The sequence below is a fragment of the Phocoena phocoena genome, chromosome 7 (assembly GCF_963924675.1).
Source record: "Phocoena phocoena chromosome 7, mPhoPho1.1, whole genome shotgun sequence".
Lineage (NCBI taxonomy): Eukaryota > Metazoa > Chordata > Mammalia > Artiodactyla > Phocoenidae > Phocoena > Phocoena phocoena.
In genome coordinates, this window is record NC_089225.1 from 92,267,862 (window position 1) to 92,285,033 (window position 17,172).

A 17,172-nucleotide genomic window follows, 5' to 3' on the forward strand; every position below is an offset into this window, starting at 1 on the left:
TGCCAATTGGGGTTGTCTCTAAAAGAGTTCAGATAGTAATCGTGGAAGGATGATTTAAGTTTGTTCCTTCTCAGATGAAAGCAATTTGACTAGATAGATGACCTCTCAAGTCCCTTGAAACTCTGTGATTTAATTATAGCTAACATTTTAATTTGGCTCTAAGTTCCCAGGAGAGTATAAATCTTAATTCCATACTCCTCTTTCCTTTCCAATTAGCTAAAAAAGAAATCTGATACATCACCTACATCTAACTTCAAAATGACAGCTTAGTCAAAACTCCATTACTATCATGCTGTTATTATTCTTTCAGAGAGAGAAAAATATTCACTAAAAATCATTTCTACTAAAGGAATGTTGTTTACCTCAACTGAAATTGTGCTGGTGTCGTCAGCCCTGGAATGTTCATGATTGGCTCAACTAAAATTAAATTCTAACAAATTTGTCTTAGTAAGGAATCTCCATTTGATTGGCTCTATTGAGCCAATATATTATGGATTAGTTCTAAATACCAAGTAAAATTTTATTTCTAGCAGAGTATAGAACCATTTAAGCACTATGGACCCACATGATAAGATATTTATGTTAAAAAATCTATTAAGTGGCCTAGAGCTTCACATACCCCAGGAAAATTAAATAGAAGCTAAAATGAAGTAAACTAATATTTTGTAAGTCAGGCATTTATTTTGGTAAGCAATATCATAGCTGAAAAAGACATACCACTTAACATCCTAAATAGTAAAATTAATAAATATGGAAATAGCCAAATTAGACTTAGTCAGCAATCAAGGGACACATACATTAATTATGTATATTTCAAAAGCAGGATATTGAATATGTGGTCCAGGTGTCCAATATCAAAGTGGCTAATCCGTTTTTGCTTGCACACTTTGTTCACACCAAGGGGACTATTACAACCCTATTCCAAATCAATATCCCAAAGCCTCATTGAATTTTTCCATTAATTTATCTCTTCTTCACTGGAAATAGTTAATAAACTATTCAGGAAGTGATGTTTTGTTATGATGAATGACACTCTTAAGTAAAATTTTCCATCACTCGTGTCAACTGTTTTGAAAACTGTCGTATTTCACGTACCCGGTAGGGAATGTCAAGAGGGAGGAGGCAGCAGTAACTGAAAGACTTCCAGGATGTCTCAAGCACATGGCATCGTGACACAGTTCACATTCAAACCTCAGGCAAAGTTGTGGTCATAAATGCATCATGCGGGACATACATGGCAGGCAGAGATTTGAATTATTTAGTGTTAGCTCTGCTAATTGTCTGATGCCTTAGGGGAATGCATTCAAGTTACATTACCAGTTAAAAATGCGTTCAGCTGTTTACATAAACACAATTTTAGGAAAAGTCTACAATTTTAGATTTGTAAGCAGAAATAAAAAATGTAAAACTCAGTGTTATCCAGCTAGCAACCAAGAATCACGGAAACAAATATGCAATATACAGTATATATATATGGTTCTGTAAAGCTGTATAAGTTGAATTTTATTTCTGTGTTATAATGTTAGGGCTCTGATGTCTTCACCTCTGACCGATTTTTCTGTTGCAGATAGACATTTATTTAAAACCTCTTTTTAAAGTAATCTGTTAATGAAACACTTTAAGGACCTATGAAAGCTTTTTATTAGGTCAATTTTGTAAAGCAAAACCAAAATATTTTTTAAAAGTTGACAGTAATTGCTGGAATAATGTTAATAGACACATACAATTCAATGTAAGTAAAAGATTGTTTTAAACTATGTAAAAATACATAGCAAGAAAATGAGCAGGGTATTCCTATCAAAGGGAGTCTCCCCGGCCTTCAGTTTTCCAGGAAATTGACCCATAGTCTGACTAGGGTAGGGATTCCATCAAGCCTTCTAGAAACTCTTTCTGGTCCTCTTCTAGAGTGATGTTATGGTGGGGTGGGTGTCCTTATCTCTCCGTGGACATTCCCAGCTGTTCTGAGAGACACATAGTCAGGATGACTATGCTGGGCCTGCCTGGTAAGGCCAGGTGAACACTATTAATCAACTCTATTAGAATACCAGTGCATCTTTCCTTGGGAATATTTACCTCCATTTCACACATTCATGCTGGGAATTTAGTCTCAATTCATTAGTTATTAAACGAAATTGAAAGGCTGTGTAGAATGAAAGAAACTACTAGTAGTTCTAGAGGTCTAACCAGCTCATGAAAGGAAACTTCAGACCTACCTCGAGTACTATTCTCACTTCTTTTAATTGACCTGTTGTTTTATTCAAATACTCTTATATTGATTATTTTAATGTAGAGGTGTATATCTTTATTGCAACTAATTATATAAAATATGGATATTTTGATTTTGAAGTGAATGATATAATATATAGCCTTAATAGAAGACTAGTCAAATTCTAACTTGTTTCCGACCTGTATAATTCCATGGAAACTGTAACTGCCGTGAATACGGTGAAAGAGAGTGAAGTCTATCAGTTTTATCTTTACAGCGGTTGCGAGTTTTAAGCAAATAAGAGGGAAAGGGGTTTAATAGTAATTTGTAGTAAAGTAGATACCCCCTCTGTTGGCCTTGAGTCATGTGGAGGGCAAGAGAAATAATTTCCTGTTTTAGAGAACTTGAAGAAGAGTGTAACTATGAGAAGTAATTCAGGCCAAGAAGGTGAAGGAAGTGTTTGGAACAGAGAGTGGCATTACAGGGGAATTGGTTGATCATGTGTATGGATCATTAGAGGATGGAGTAGAAGGGTGTGTGAGAGAGAGGAAGGGTAATGGGATAAGATTAAAGGACAAACACAGCTCTTTGAAGATGAGAGTGTATGTAATAAGGGAAAACATGCTGGCCTGGCCACCTATCAATAACAGAAATAAGTATAACAGTCACATTCTGCATGTCAAAATGGCCATAGAATCAAAATGAAAAATCAAAAAGCCAAATACTCATAAAATATGATAGTATAGAAAAAAGATTAAGTCCACTCTGCATTTCCTATCCCTAGATATCTTACCCTGAGCTTCCTATCCACAGGTATCAGAGGTTATGGATTCAAGTTGTGTGATAAAGAGTTGCCCCAGGAAGTGTGGGCTAAGTCAGCTTTAGTTCAAAAGTCATTGAGGGCAGATTGGACTTTCAGAATTAAGTCATGGATCATGGATCAAATGAGATACTTTAAAATCAAAATATGCCATAACCCCACTGAAATCCTAAGGTAGATTTACTGCTGTGCTTCACTACTGGAAGCTCCCAGTCACTCTCCCTCATTCTTTGAAGGCTAGAGTTCCTGAATCACTGTCTTTCCCTACACATATGGCCCATAGAGCACTCTGATCACTTTCTTGTTGACCACTTTTCCTCCAACACTTCTTTATCCTCAGTCGCATACTCCCGAAGACAAACTGCGAGCACTTTGTCATTAACTGTAAATGCATCACCTCCAAAATCTCAATTTCAAGCGTTGCTTTTCTAAAGATACCTGTCTTCCAGCTTTAAGTAAAGCCATTACAATATTTCCACTTCATTGAGAGCTCTAATCAGCTAAAATCTTACTCAGCATCTTATCACCTTTCTGCCTTCACTTATCATTTTATCCCAGCCTGGGTTCCTCAGTTGTCATTCTGGCAATTCCACCACAAAGGACTTTGGTTCAATTTGACCTCATTTTTTCTGAAATGCTTAACTGGCAAATCTACATTCTTTGGCCTATACTGGGACAGACTAAAAAACACTGGAGGAAACTATACAAACAAACTGTTTTTTTTCTTTAAATTAACTTTAAATTTCCCTTTCCTTGTTTCATTATGTTTTATTTGAGTTCAGATGTATGTATATCTATATCTATATATCCATAATTTCTTTGACTTTTGAGTGGTGGTATTATTTCTGCATTATATCTTATTCCTCCATGTTGCCCAGAAGTCTCCCATATCATTTTCTCCTCAACCATTCAAATATGAACTCCAAGTCAACAACTCCCCTGAAACTCTCTGATTTCCATATTGTTTCATCCAATGACCATTTCTCCATTATTATTAAACTTTACTTTTCATAGTTACTTTTAAAACCTTCTTCTTGAATCCTGAGGAGTAAAATCTCCGTGGTCACTGCTTTTTAAACTACTGTTCTGGATCCTTCTCTACTACCTGACTCCAAAATGCTAAACTGTATCAAGACTCAATCTTAAATCTTATTCTCTAGCAGGTTCTCTTCTTGCATCATCTCACTCAAACCTGTGGCTTTTAATTTCATCTGCATGTGATGATTTCTAGGTAAATCCCACTCTGTACTTCAGACTCACTGTTAGCTATTTTGCATCTCAGCCTAAATATCTATATCTCATTTTAATATGCTAAAAATGAAACTATTGCTTTCCCTTTCTCCTAACTGGTTCCTTTCCCCATCTTTTCATTAGTCATTGTGACCCTGTTAATCCCAGTGCAGAAGCAGAAGGATCAGTCATGGTTCACAATTGTCTTGGGGCTTTCTGTCTGTTCACATTTAAAAAAAAAATCTCTCTACACTGGAAAGCAGTAAAAAGGAATGAGAAAAAGGACATTTTAAATCTTGTTTGGCTCAATAGCTCCAGCATCTAGTATAGCTTATTTTGCATACTTAGTATTAAAAAATGTGATGAATAAATGCAGAGTTTTAGACAAATGAAAGCACATGGATTTCATTACAACATTGTATCATTGCATCTTATTTATTTCAACTTTACTGGCTTTCAAAGTCCTGTGGATATTGAACTGCAAGACACAAGCTCATTTATTGATAATTCTCACAATAGATTAGTTGCTCCTTAGAAAGCTTCTATAAATCATAGTGTTCCATACCTTTGGAGCCCTGGAAAATTACCCAATTGCAGTTATACTTATCTCCTAGTACATTTTGGATCCTGGCTTTGCCATTCACAAGATGTATAATCTTTATTTTTTTCATTAATTTTTTTTCCAAACTGATGCAAAATATTTATTCCAAGTTAGTTATTTTATGCAGTAGTTTTCCCCCTCAGTAGACTTGTGATAACCACATCTTTTAAATCTGTAAATAATGTTATCAAAATAATCTTAATCTTTGATATCTCACAAAAATGTATATTTTACAATCCACCATCCACCATGAATATCAAGGCTGCAAGAATAACACATTTCCTATATCCAAATATTTTACAGCTGTACCCAGAAAGAAAAAAAAAAAAAAAAGGGAAAAAATCATATATGCTGGGTTAAGGGCTAACATTACCCAAGCAGCCAGAAATAAAATAAAGTATCCAAATTATTAGCATTAATTTAATACAGTTATAACTTCAGTAGTCACTTTGTCATTGGCAATGATTGCTTGAGCACAGGGCTGAGTGCCCCAAGGGCTGGTAGTAGAAGCTGCTGCTGCAGACCAGTGCCTCCTCCTCTCTGCCCTGCCAGCTCCCACCTGTGCGTCGCCCCATATATACCGTGTGTATGTGTGTGTATAGTTGCTTTACAATGTTGTGTTAGTTTCTGGTGTACAGCAAAGTGGATCATCTATATGTCTATATATATATATCCCCTCTTTTTTGGATTTCCTTCCCATTTAGGTCACCACAGAGCACTGAGTAGAGTTCCCTGTGCTATACAGTAGTTTCACATTAGTTATCTATTTTATACATAGTGGTGAATCATCCCACTCCCCCTGCCCTGGTATCCATACGTCCATTCTCTACGTCTGGGTCTCTGTTTCTGCTTTGCAAATAAGTTCATCTGTATCATTTTTCTAGATTCCACATATAAGCAATATTATACCATATTTGTTTTTCTCTTTCTGACTTACTTCACTCTGTATGACTATCTCTAGGTCCATCCACGTCTCTGCAATTTGCACAATTTCATTCCTTTTTATAGCTGAGAAGATGTATAATCTTGAGTAAATCATTTAGTTCTTTTGTAAAAATGAATGATATAAAGAACAGTGAATATTAGATAATATATATAATGTGTTTAACATAGTACCTGGCAAATCGAAAATGCTATTACTATCACTTCTACTCCTACCACTCCTACTATTACTATCATTATTATTATTACTACTACTACTATTATTCTTGGAGCTAATATTTCTTTCTAGCCATTTGTGTTCAAATAAGTAGACATAAATAAAAGAACAACCACACACAAATATATGACTTTCTTCTATCCTATAATTTAATTTTATTTAATATAATATAAATGTTATAAACGTAAAACTGCAGTATATATTTCACACTTTAACAAAATTAAGAAAATGAAATTCTAAAACTATTCTAAACAAGAAATTACGCAATTGTATTAAACTTGAGCTAAATTCCACTAAAAAAAAAATGGGCATAAACCTCCATAGGAGTATTTTGTCTGTTTCATATCATAGTATACCATTTAATAATTAGGCAGTTAAGAGTTTTAAATTTGATCTGGAATAGATTAATTGCTTTTCCCAAGTTACTAGTATGTGAATATAAATGCATTAATTATCTTTTTTAAAAATCATGAAAAAGTGGGCTTCCCTGGTGGTGCAGTGGTTGAGAGTCCGCCTGCCGATGCAGGGGACACGGGTTCGTGCCCTGTTCTGGTAGGATCCCACATGCCACGGAGTGGCTGGGCCCGTGAGCCATGGCCGCTGAGCCTGCGCATCTGGAGCCTGTGCTCCACAACAGGAGAGGCCACAACAGTGAGAGGCCCACGTACTGCAAAAAAAAAAAAAATCATGAAAAAGTAAATACTGCAATTGCCTACCTAAAAAGTTATCCTCACTCCATTTTAGCGAAGGAGGCTCAATTTCTGATATTCTGAATTTTGTTGGTTTTTAACCAATCTCAAACAGAAAGTGCATAGTATCCATCTTTGGCCATTTTATATAAATAGATACAAATAACATCTAGGTCATGCAGCCATTGATCTTCTGAAGGACAAATGATGTCAGGCAGTACTTACACACCAAAAAAATTTAATTTTGTTTACTTCTTCAGCAATACAACTTGATGTCAACTACCATTTAGCTGGGCCAATAATATTGATATTTGATGTCAGTTCTTATTCATTACTGCACCTAGATGATGCATAAGTCAAAACTTTTAGATGTATGGTGAAAAACACTAAAGCAGGTTCTATCTGGGGAAATTGGAGACAACAGCAGAATAGAAAATTAAAACATGTGGAACATGACATTTTCATTTTATATAATATTTGAATTATTTCAATAATTCCTACATATTAAGAATTAACTTCATATCTTTTAAACTAATGCCATAGTATATATTCTTAAACTAAATCTTTTAGAAAGTAACCTTCTTGCCCTAACATTTTGTGAAGAAAAAATAATTTTTCATAGAAAAATGTGACACAAACAAAAGTGAAGGAAAAAAGTTTGTGTAAGCAACTATTCAAAGATTAATTAGAGAATATTTTTAAGTGTAATAAATTGATAGAGGTTCTTTAGTTCTACTTTGTTATGTTCTCAGAAATTTAACACTGCATATGACAAAGAAGAAACAATACATTTAAGATATTACCCTGCCGCCAAAGTTTAACCTTCAATAACTTCCCTAGTTGGATAAAGGTGATTTATGCATTTGTAGTTTTCTTGATGGTTCCATGAAAATTAGAAACAACATGATCATGCCATATTTCTTGACTTCTTCTTTGACTATGAAACTGATAATTTGTGTGTATGTGTATGTATATGTATATATATATATATAGATATATATATATACATATATAGATATTCTTTAGAAGACTTAAAATATTTTGGCATATATAAAAAGTTTAATAATGGAATTTCAACGTAACTCTTTACTGAGCACCTACTATGTCCTGGACACTGCTCTAAATATTAAAGTTTCAGCAATGAACAATACCAAGATCTACCCTTATGGACCTTATATTCTGGTAAGAACCAGAGACATTAAACAAGTAAACACATGAATAGTCTCAAGAATAATAAGCGTTATCTATCCAGAATCAATTAGGATAAAGAGTAATGAGGTAAGAGTTGGAGCTTATCATAAAATGGTCAGAGAGGGACTCTCCGAGAGAATGACATTTAAGAAAACCATGCAATGATTTTAAGGAAAACTCAAGCAAAGGCAACAGCAAAGGCCAAGTTCCTGAGATGGTGGAGGTGTGGCAGTGTTAGAAGAACAGGGCACGTGGAGTGGACAAGGATTAGATTAAGCAGGTAGAATATCTTACATCTAATAGATAATTGTTAACTTAGGTTGTTCTTATTGGTTAAATGTGGAATGGTTGAGGCTATTTTACAGTAACCTCATAAATGTTTATTTATACAAAAATGCCCTGGCTATGAGAAGCACAATAGATTATTTTGACTGAATAATACCTTAATATTTTTTACCCCATAGCCCTTGACATAATTCTTGGTACAGAAAGTAACCAATAAATATTCATTGATTAGGAAATATTAGAAAGCCAGAACTCAAGTGGTATTTTAGAGGACATTCTTTGGACAATGTTCGCTGTGATATGATTAAATTTATTTTATATGATTGATCTTAAAGTACTATTTTAAAATTTATGACATGTTTCAGATTGTCCATGTTTGTTTTGAGCATACAGCTGCCAAAAATTGTTCAAAATATATTTACTATTTTTATAAGAAACAGTGTCACTGCTCAGAGTATTTGGCCATTTAGGCAACTGGTCTTCCAGTACAATGAAGTCTTATTTAAGTAATTTCCACAGTACAAAAATGTTTTAATGTCAAAATATCAATATAAAATTATACATTTTTCTCTAGTAATGATTAATTGTAGTCAGTCTAAACTTGCATGAGATTTAAAAAGTTTGAAAAACTACATGTATGGTAAATAACATGAGTTTTTCAAGAGATTGCTTTACATATATGAATAATGCCTAATGTATCATACATTATCCCTAAATCACATAATTAGAGCAAAAAGAATTGTCACACCAATTTACTCATAAGCATAATTACAAGAAAATTTAATTATCCCCTTTAATGTGATTTTCTCCACTTAATTTTGTGTTTGGGAGTGAATGTGACCCTATGAATCCATACTTCAAGAAGTAACTGCTATAAAGACGCAGACCTACTAGAGAATGGACTTGAGGACATGGGGAGGGGGAAGGGTAAGCTGGGACAAAGTGAGAGAGTGGCATGGACATATATACACTACCAGACGTAAAATAGATAGCTAGTGGGAAGCAGCCAGGTAGCACAGGGAGATCAGCTCGGTGCTTTGTGACCACCTAGAGGGGTGAGATAGGGAGGATGGGAGGGAGGGAGATGCAAGAGGGAAGAGATATGGGAACATATGTATGTATGTAAGCGATTCACTTTGTTATAAAGCAGAAACTAACACACCATTGTAAAACAATTATACTCCAATAAAGATGTTAAAATTCTTAGTAAGTGCTCTGTAAATATTTGTGGAAATGATTTAGTTGAATAAAAAATCAAGTCTTGTTCTAACAAGGAGAGAGACTGGTTTGACCGGATATTTCGCAGTCTGCACAAAAGTCAGCTGTTAATGTGGATATCCAGGTTCCAAACCCCTCTCTGACCTCAAGTAACTGTAGCAGAAGACTCATATTTCTCTGATTTTCATTTCCTGCCCTGCCCCCTTCATTACTCTGGGAATATAGAAGGACTGGCATTCTCCCTTGATGAAGGACAACAGATTAATAACGTTAAGTTTCTACATCATTAAAATTGCCATCCCTGGTATATTTCAAGTGTACCATCAACTGTGACTAGTTTTTACTCTTCAGGGGGTCCTCTGATCTCCAGTTCCTTATGTAAATTAATGCAAAAACTGCTCCAGTAGTATCACGTGCAATTCATTTCAAACTCCAAAGGGAATGTTCTATTTCTTGATTTGGCAAATGGAAAGAACAGAGTGGCAGTGTGCTGAGTTACAGGTTAACAAACAGAATATTGGTCCAACCTGGGATGAAGAGCACTGGGAAAGAAAGCATGGTGTTATTCTCAAGTCTGTTGAATCAGAGATTCATTTATATCTATTTTGTTCTCATGTATAAATATCTCTAAAATGTAAAGTTATAGTAAAATATATTTTATTCCATTTAGGAGGTTTACAAATTATTTTCAACAGATGACTCCATACCTCATTAAGGGCTTAAGATCATGTCTTATCCATTTCTGTTTTGCACCTCTCCTGTCCTCTCTCCCTCACCACACTCCATTACCTGGAACTGGGTCATTATAACATGGAACACTTACCTGGTAAATATTTAATCAATGACTAAATTTTATCAGAGTCCTTAAAAAAAGAAATTTCATCATCTTTTAAAATTATGTACAAATTTCTTTCTTCAGCTCATCGTAACAAATGAAAGTAGACTAGTGGAGGGATAGAAATGTACTATTCTGGGAAAAGGATGGGTTAGAGCAGCTTGATTAAATGGATCAAAAAGAAGTAAAAGTTTAGCCGTTGACAAACTGGTTTTTAAAAGCATTGGAATGTCCTTTAATTCACAAATTAGAAAACCCATTAGTGTGGGTTGTTTTAGGAAGTAAGATTATCAGTGCAGGCTTCATTCAAATGTTAATAAATATGGGCATATGTGCTTTACTTAAAAATGGTTGTTTAGAGAAAATAAGTTGATGGGCAGAGGCGAAGAACTCTCAAGTTATAAGCATTTCAAGAAAATATATGCTCTGTGTCTGTGTGTGTGTAGTATGTGTGTGAATTACTCAAGTGACCGCATTAATTATACATATATGTGTCATATTATAATTGTTTAAACATTGGATGAGAATTCTATTGGCATGTGTTAGTTAAATCTTAAATTTATTTTCCAGTTTCACAGGGAAAGTGACAAGAAAAGATATAAAGCTCTAAGCTCTATTCAGGCTTTTCATTGTCTGGCCACGTTCACTAATGAGCCACGTTCCACTCCCCCTCTCCCTCCCTCAATATCTAGTATTTTTACCCTCAACTTCTGCTAGTTCCAAGGTCACTATGCCAAAATTAAATAATAATGTGCATCGAAATTCAATTTAAAAGCTTTGAATAAAGACCTTCCATCTGATTTACATATGAATTTATTCCTGACTTTCTTCTTGTTTATCTAATGGATTTGAATTCAATCGGATTGAGTTTCTGATCACAGCAACTGCTTACCAGGTATGTGAATTAGAAATAGCCTCAGAGGATCAAGATGGTGGATAGGAGGACATGGAACTCACCTCCCCCAACAAACACATCAAAAATATATCTAAGTGTGGAACAATTCTCACTGAAAACCAACTGGAAGCTGGCAGAAGATCTCTTACACAACCAAATCTTCAAGAAAGATTCCCATATAACCAGGTAGAAAGGAAAGAAAAAAAAGTATCAAGACGGGACCAGCACCCTTGGAAGCTATCTGTGAAGAAGAGAAGGTTGATATGGGCAGGCCCTCACCCTGGGAAGCCCCCTTGCCTGCTGGAAGGTCTGCTGGGACAGATGGAGGGACTTGAGGGGCCTGGACTCTGCTCAAGAGGAAGTGCTATGTGCTGGCTTGCTAGCAGTCAGTACAGAGATACCCCTGCATTGACGGCTGCCACCTTGCTGCACTTCCCAGCCTGAAATGCGCACCAACTGGGGGCTGCTAGTGTGTGCAGCAACTAGGCAGTGAACTGCAGGAGGATGGGCCCTAAGAGGGGACTCCGTCTAGCTGCACAGAGATAGCCTAGAGGGCCTGGGGTATGGGCCCCACCTCCCAGCACCAGCCTAGCACTGGGTCCAGGATGAACACAGTGGAGAAAAGGCCACAACTTTGCTGCTTCTGAGCAAAACCATGGATGCACGGGAGGTGCATAGGTTTACTGTGATCACATGGGCCTCACTTGCTTCAGCACTCGCCTCCTTTGGGACAGAGCATGCACTTAAGGACAACAGAGCCTTATTGAACCCAACACTCAGGGCTTCCACTCCAACAGCTGGGGAGCAGACCTCAGCTTCTGACAGGTCTATCAGCCATGGAGCAAAGAGGAGGCCCCACCCAACATCCAGTGCAGGCTCTGGACACCACAACACCAATCACACCCACCAGCAAGGGGCTAATGGCCATCACACACTGAGGAAGGATATGGCTGGCATCTATACCAAAAACAGCCCTTACACCAAAAATATTGGACTTACACAGGGGTGCTCCCACATAAAAATACCCCTTCAAGACCACAGTCGATAACTGTTTCTCCTAAATTTATAGTGACAGAGAAAGTTAAATAAAATGAAAAAGCAGAGGAACCACTCCCAGTGAAGATAACAAGAGGAGGAACCAATCAAAATTAGACAACTCAGTTGCAAAGATAAAAACCAATCTAGAAGCAATGAGTAGCAGACTAAATAACACACAAGAATGAGTAAGTGATCTGGAAGATAGAATAATGGAAATCACTCAATCACAACAGCAGACAAGAAGACAAAAAAAAATGTAATGGGATAATATAAATATGCCATCCTATGCATAATAGGGGCTGCAGAAGGAGAAGAGAGAAAGAAGGGGATCAAAACTGTATTTGACAAATTATTGTTGAAAACTTCCCAAACCTTAAGAAGGAAACAGATATTCAGGTACAGGGTACACAGAGCATCCCAAACAAGATGAACCCAAACAGACCCACACCAAGACATATCCCAATTAAAATGACAAAAGTTAAAGATAAAGAGAAGATTCTAAAGGCAGCAAGACAAAAACAGAGTCAGTTACAAGGGAACCCTCATAAAGATATCAGCTGATTTCTCTACAGAACTGAAGGGAGTGGCATAATATATTGAAAATCCTGAAAGGGAAAAACCTGCAACCTAGGATACTCTACTCGGCAAAGGGCATTATATAATGATAAAGGGATCAATGCAAGAAGAGGATATTACACTCATTAACATATATGCACCCAATGTAGGAGCACCTAAACATATAAAACTAATACTAACAGACATAAAGGTAGAAATTGACAGGAATAATATAATAGTAGGAGACTTTAATACCCTAGTGACAGCAATGGACAGATCTTCCAGACAGAAAATTAATAAGGCAACAGAGATCCTGAATGACACAATAGACTAGTTGGACTTAATTGATATCTACAGGACACTATGTGCCCCCCCACCGACAAAACCAAACAAACAAAAAAACAGAATATACCTTCTTTTGAACATTCTCTAGGATAGACCACATATAGGGCACAAAACAAGCCTCAACAAATTTAAGAAGGTAGAAATTATTTCAAACATCTTTTCTGACCACAACAGTATGAAAATAGAACTCAACCCCGGGGGTGGGGGGGCAACGAACACATGGAGACTAAACAGTATTCTCCTAAAACACCAATGAGTCAGTGATAAAAATCAAAAAGGAAATTGGAAAATACCTTGAGACAAACAACAATGAAACACTTTGCCTTCCAATGCAGGGAGTGCGGGTTTGATCCCTGGTCAGGAAGCTAAGATCCCACATGCCTCGTAGCCAAAAAACCAAAGCATAAAACTGAAGCAATATTGTAACAAATTCAGGAAAGACTGTAAAAATGATTCAATAAAGACTTTAAAAAGACATCCAAAAAAATCTTTAAAAAAACACAACCTTACAAAATCTGTGGGATGCAACAAAAGCGTTTCTAAGGGGGAAGTTCATAGTGATACAGGCCTTCCTCAAGAAACAAGAAAAGTCTCAAATAAACAACCTAACCTACCACCTAAAAGAATTAGAAAAAGAAGAACAAACAAAACGCAAAGTCAGCAGAAGGAAGGAAATAATAAAGATCAGAGAGAAAATAAAATAGAGATCAAAAAAGACAATAGAAAAGATCAATAAAGCTGGTTTTTTGAAAGAATAAACAAAATTGACAAACCTCTGGCCAATATTACATGAACCTCATAAATTCATTTAACTAATCTTGTTAGGTGCTAGATATTTTTGTATTCCTATAAATATTCTTGAGCTTTTTTTCTGTTAAATTACTTAGAAATTGGTTCTTTCATGTCTGCTCTTAAGATTTGTTAGGTGGGACTGCAGCCATTCTTAATCTAGAGTTAATTATTTCCCCATTTCTGAAGCAAGACACTTCTTTGTGCTCTAGTCCACACAGTGCCCCTGAATCTTGAACTTTTTCAGTCTGGCTACTGGGACAGGCACAATTCCCAGCCTTACGTGAGTGCCTTTCCCTGTTCCCTCTAATCATTTCAAGTGGTTCTTTTCCAGGCCTCTGGGTAGTTTCCTCAAATGCACTTGCCAATCTGTACTCAGCTAAATACTGGAAGAAATTGCTCTGCAGATCTCCAGGGTTCTCTCCTCGTGTACTCTGCTCTGCAAACTTGAGCTGCCTTGTTTCCTTGGACTCTCAGCTTTATCCCCTCAACCTCGGAGTCAGCCATGCACTGTCCAGTTCCCTCTCCCTGTGCTGTGGACTAGAAACTATCAAGGCAGCATGTCACAGCAATCTTCTATGGCTCACATCATTATTTCCTGTATCTCAGTGGTTATTGACCTTTGTTGCCTCATGTACGGTGTCTTGCAAACTATTGTTTCCTGTATCTTGACCATTTTTTTGGATTTTTCACACAGGAGAGTAAACCCGGTCCCTGTTACTCCATTCTCCATTGTGACTGACAGAGGGAGTCTTTTTATCATCTGCCTTTAACTGTCAACAGATTTAATCAGAAGATATGTGACTTTAATGATAATGACATTCTTTTTAAAATTTATAGTTAGCCCTTCTTTCCATAAAAAATAAAGGTTGACAGTGTGTCTGTAGTAAACCTGAATTATAGTCCTGATTGGACCATGGATTTCATGTGAAGGCTTAAACCAGTCCCTTAATTTCTCAAGTCTTCACTTTTCTAATCTGTGGGAGACTTTGATCTGGACCACCTTTATATCCTCTTTCAGAAATGTGTCTATAGTCACTAATGTTTTCTTTAGAAATTGAGAAAAGCTATTGAATTTGAATATATCAGTTAGAAGGCTTTTAAGAGAAACAAGAATGTGTTTTCAACATCTGGTCTTTCTGAAATTTGAATGATCCTTTTTGACTCCATACTTACTAGCAAACCCAGCAGCAAAACTGAAATCTTTCCTTTGACGTACACAGCAATGCCAAACTGAAATGATTTAATATTGTTCTCTCTTCACATATTAAGTACTAAGCTTTAGTTTTTACTTTATACCTCTTTGGTTTATTCCTTCATATTCCAAAAATCCTCTTGCCCTACTTTGACATTATAGTCAGCATGTTACTATGTAAATATATCATGAATGAGTATTGCAGTGTGACAAGCCATATCACAAGAAAACATCAAGGACCTACAAGACAAAGATCTCATACATGAATATCTGAAATAATGCCAATAATGACACTGAAAATGAAGTAAACTCACATGAGAGTCAGAAAATGTATCTCTAGTGCTTTTAGAAGGGGCTCATTGCCAGAGGCAGAATGCATTAATTTCATATGCCATGTTAGGGATTTTCCATTTCTCCTTGAATAAAACGTTAGTTTCAAAAATTGTCCTTAAACTAGAAAGACTCTCAGTGATTTGTTAAACCTTCTTCTCCCCATTACCTTCAGAAATCCACTAATTTTGCACCATATCTGGCAGACAGGAAGTTGGGCTAATGTGTCATCAATTCTACCAGAACTGTGCTTTCAATTTATTCAGCATTTGCAGAATGAAGGGCATTATGCTAGGTTTTGTGGGCGATTCAGCCAAGTAAAGTATTTAGTCCTGCTCCTTGATGAACTACAATATAATTAAAGAATAAAAATCTACACACAACGTGGATAGCTATCTATCAATGTAATGCAACAAATTTTAGATACCAAAAATAGCAAATTAAAGATCAGTGGGAATATCTGGCATAATTCTTGAGAGAGGTCAATCATAAGCATTAGGAAAAGTTTTGCTCTGATGATTCAGCTATGGAAATAATGATTCATTAACTCATTCGTTTCAATATTTTTAAGTGTATAATATAAGCCCCAGAGTACAAAAGATTTACAGTAGTACTATCTAAGTAAACTTTCTGTAATGATGGAACTGTTCTTTGTCTAAAGTGTCCAATATGATTGTGACTAGCTACATGAGAAAATGTCGATTTTATTTATTTACTTTTTTTGCGGTACGCGGGCCTCTCACTGTTGTGGCCTCTCCCGTTGCGGAGCACAGGCTCCGGACGCGCAGGCTCAGCGGTCATGGCTCACGGGCGCAGCCGCTCCACGGCATGTGGGATCTTCCCGGACCGGGGCACGAACCCGTGTCCCCTGCATCAGCAGGCGGACTCTCAACCACTGCGCCACCAGGGAAGCCCAAAATGTCGATTTAAAATAAAATTAAATTAAATTTAAAAATTAGTTGCAGTAATTAACATTTGAAGTACTCAGTAGCCAGTAGAATTACACAATATAGGTCTAGAAGGAAAAGACATGCGTGTGTACAAAAAATTACAATTTGTTGTGTAAGTTTTATGACATGGTTCTTCAGGAGCAAGACAAGGAATACCTTACGTTCCCTAGAATAATTTAGAAGAAGTTGTGTTAGAGCCAAGTTTTAAAATATATTTAATATTTAACAGAGAAAGAAATAGCAAATCAGCATCCTAGTCAGTAGAAATAGTGAGAAGAAAAGGATGAGAGCATAGTGTATTCAAGGAGTAGAGCAGAGTAATGCGCAGAGAAGTTGTGGGAGATGAGAGGCAGGAAGGAGGCAGGTCAAGGAGGGGCTCAAATTTGTATTTTAGAAAATATTACTCTGCCATTAATTTTTCAGCTATGGCATTATTGATATTAGGGATGAGGTAATTTCATAAATCCAGGGGTGGGGATGGGCTGCCCTGTGCATTATAAGATATTGATCAACATCCCTGGCCTCTGCCAACTGAATGCCAGTGGTAGGTCCCCCAGCTGTGATAATCAAAGATGTCTCTATAGACGTTGTCAGATGTCCTCCAGGAGGCAAAATCACCCTGGCTGAGAACCAGTTGTGAAAATGAACTGCAAAAATACATGGCTGAAGCAGAGTTCACTACACGTGTCTGTGCGTGAGATGAGGAGGACCTGAAATGAGGGATTTGTGGAGAGTGGAGGCCTGCTTCAACTGGACAGGATTGGAGAGGAGAGTGATGGAGAATAGGATGACAATCTCTGCTGACTGAATGGGATATGAAGCCTTTTATTGAAATGGAAAG

The 17,172-nt window shown here is 36.6% G+C and overlaps 1 protein-coding gene across 1 annotated transcript in view; it reads left to right on the top strand.

Moving 5' to 3' along the window:
• The window catches only part of SPAG16 (sperm associated antigen 16), an 864,330-nt gene that overhangs the window by 605,805 nt on the left and 241,353 nt on the right, over positions 1–17,172 (top strand). The gene's annotated exons all lie outside the window — the stretch shown is intronic.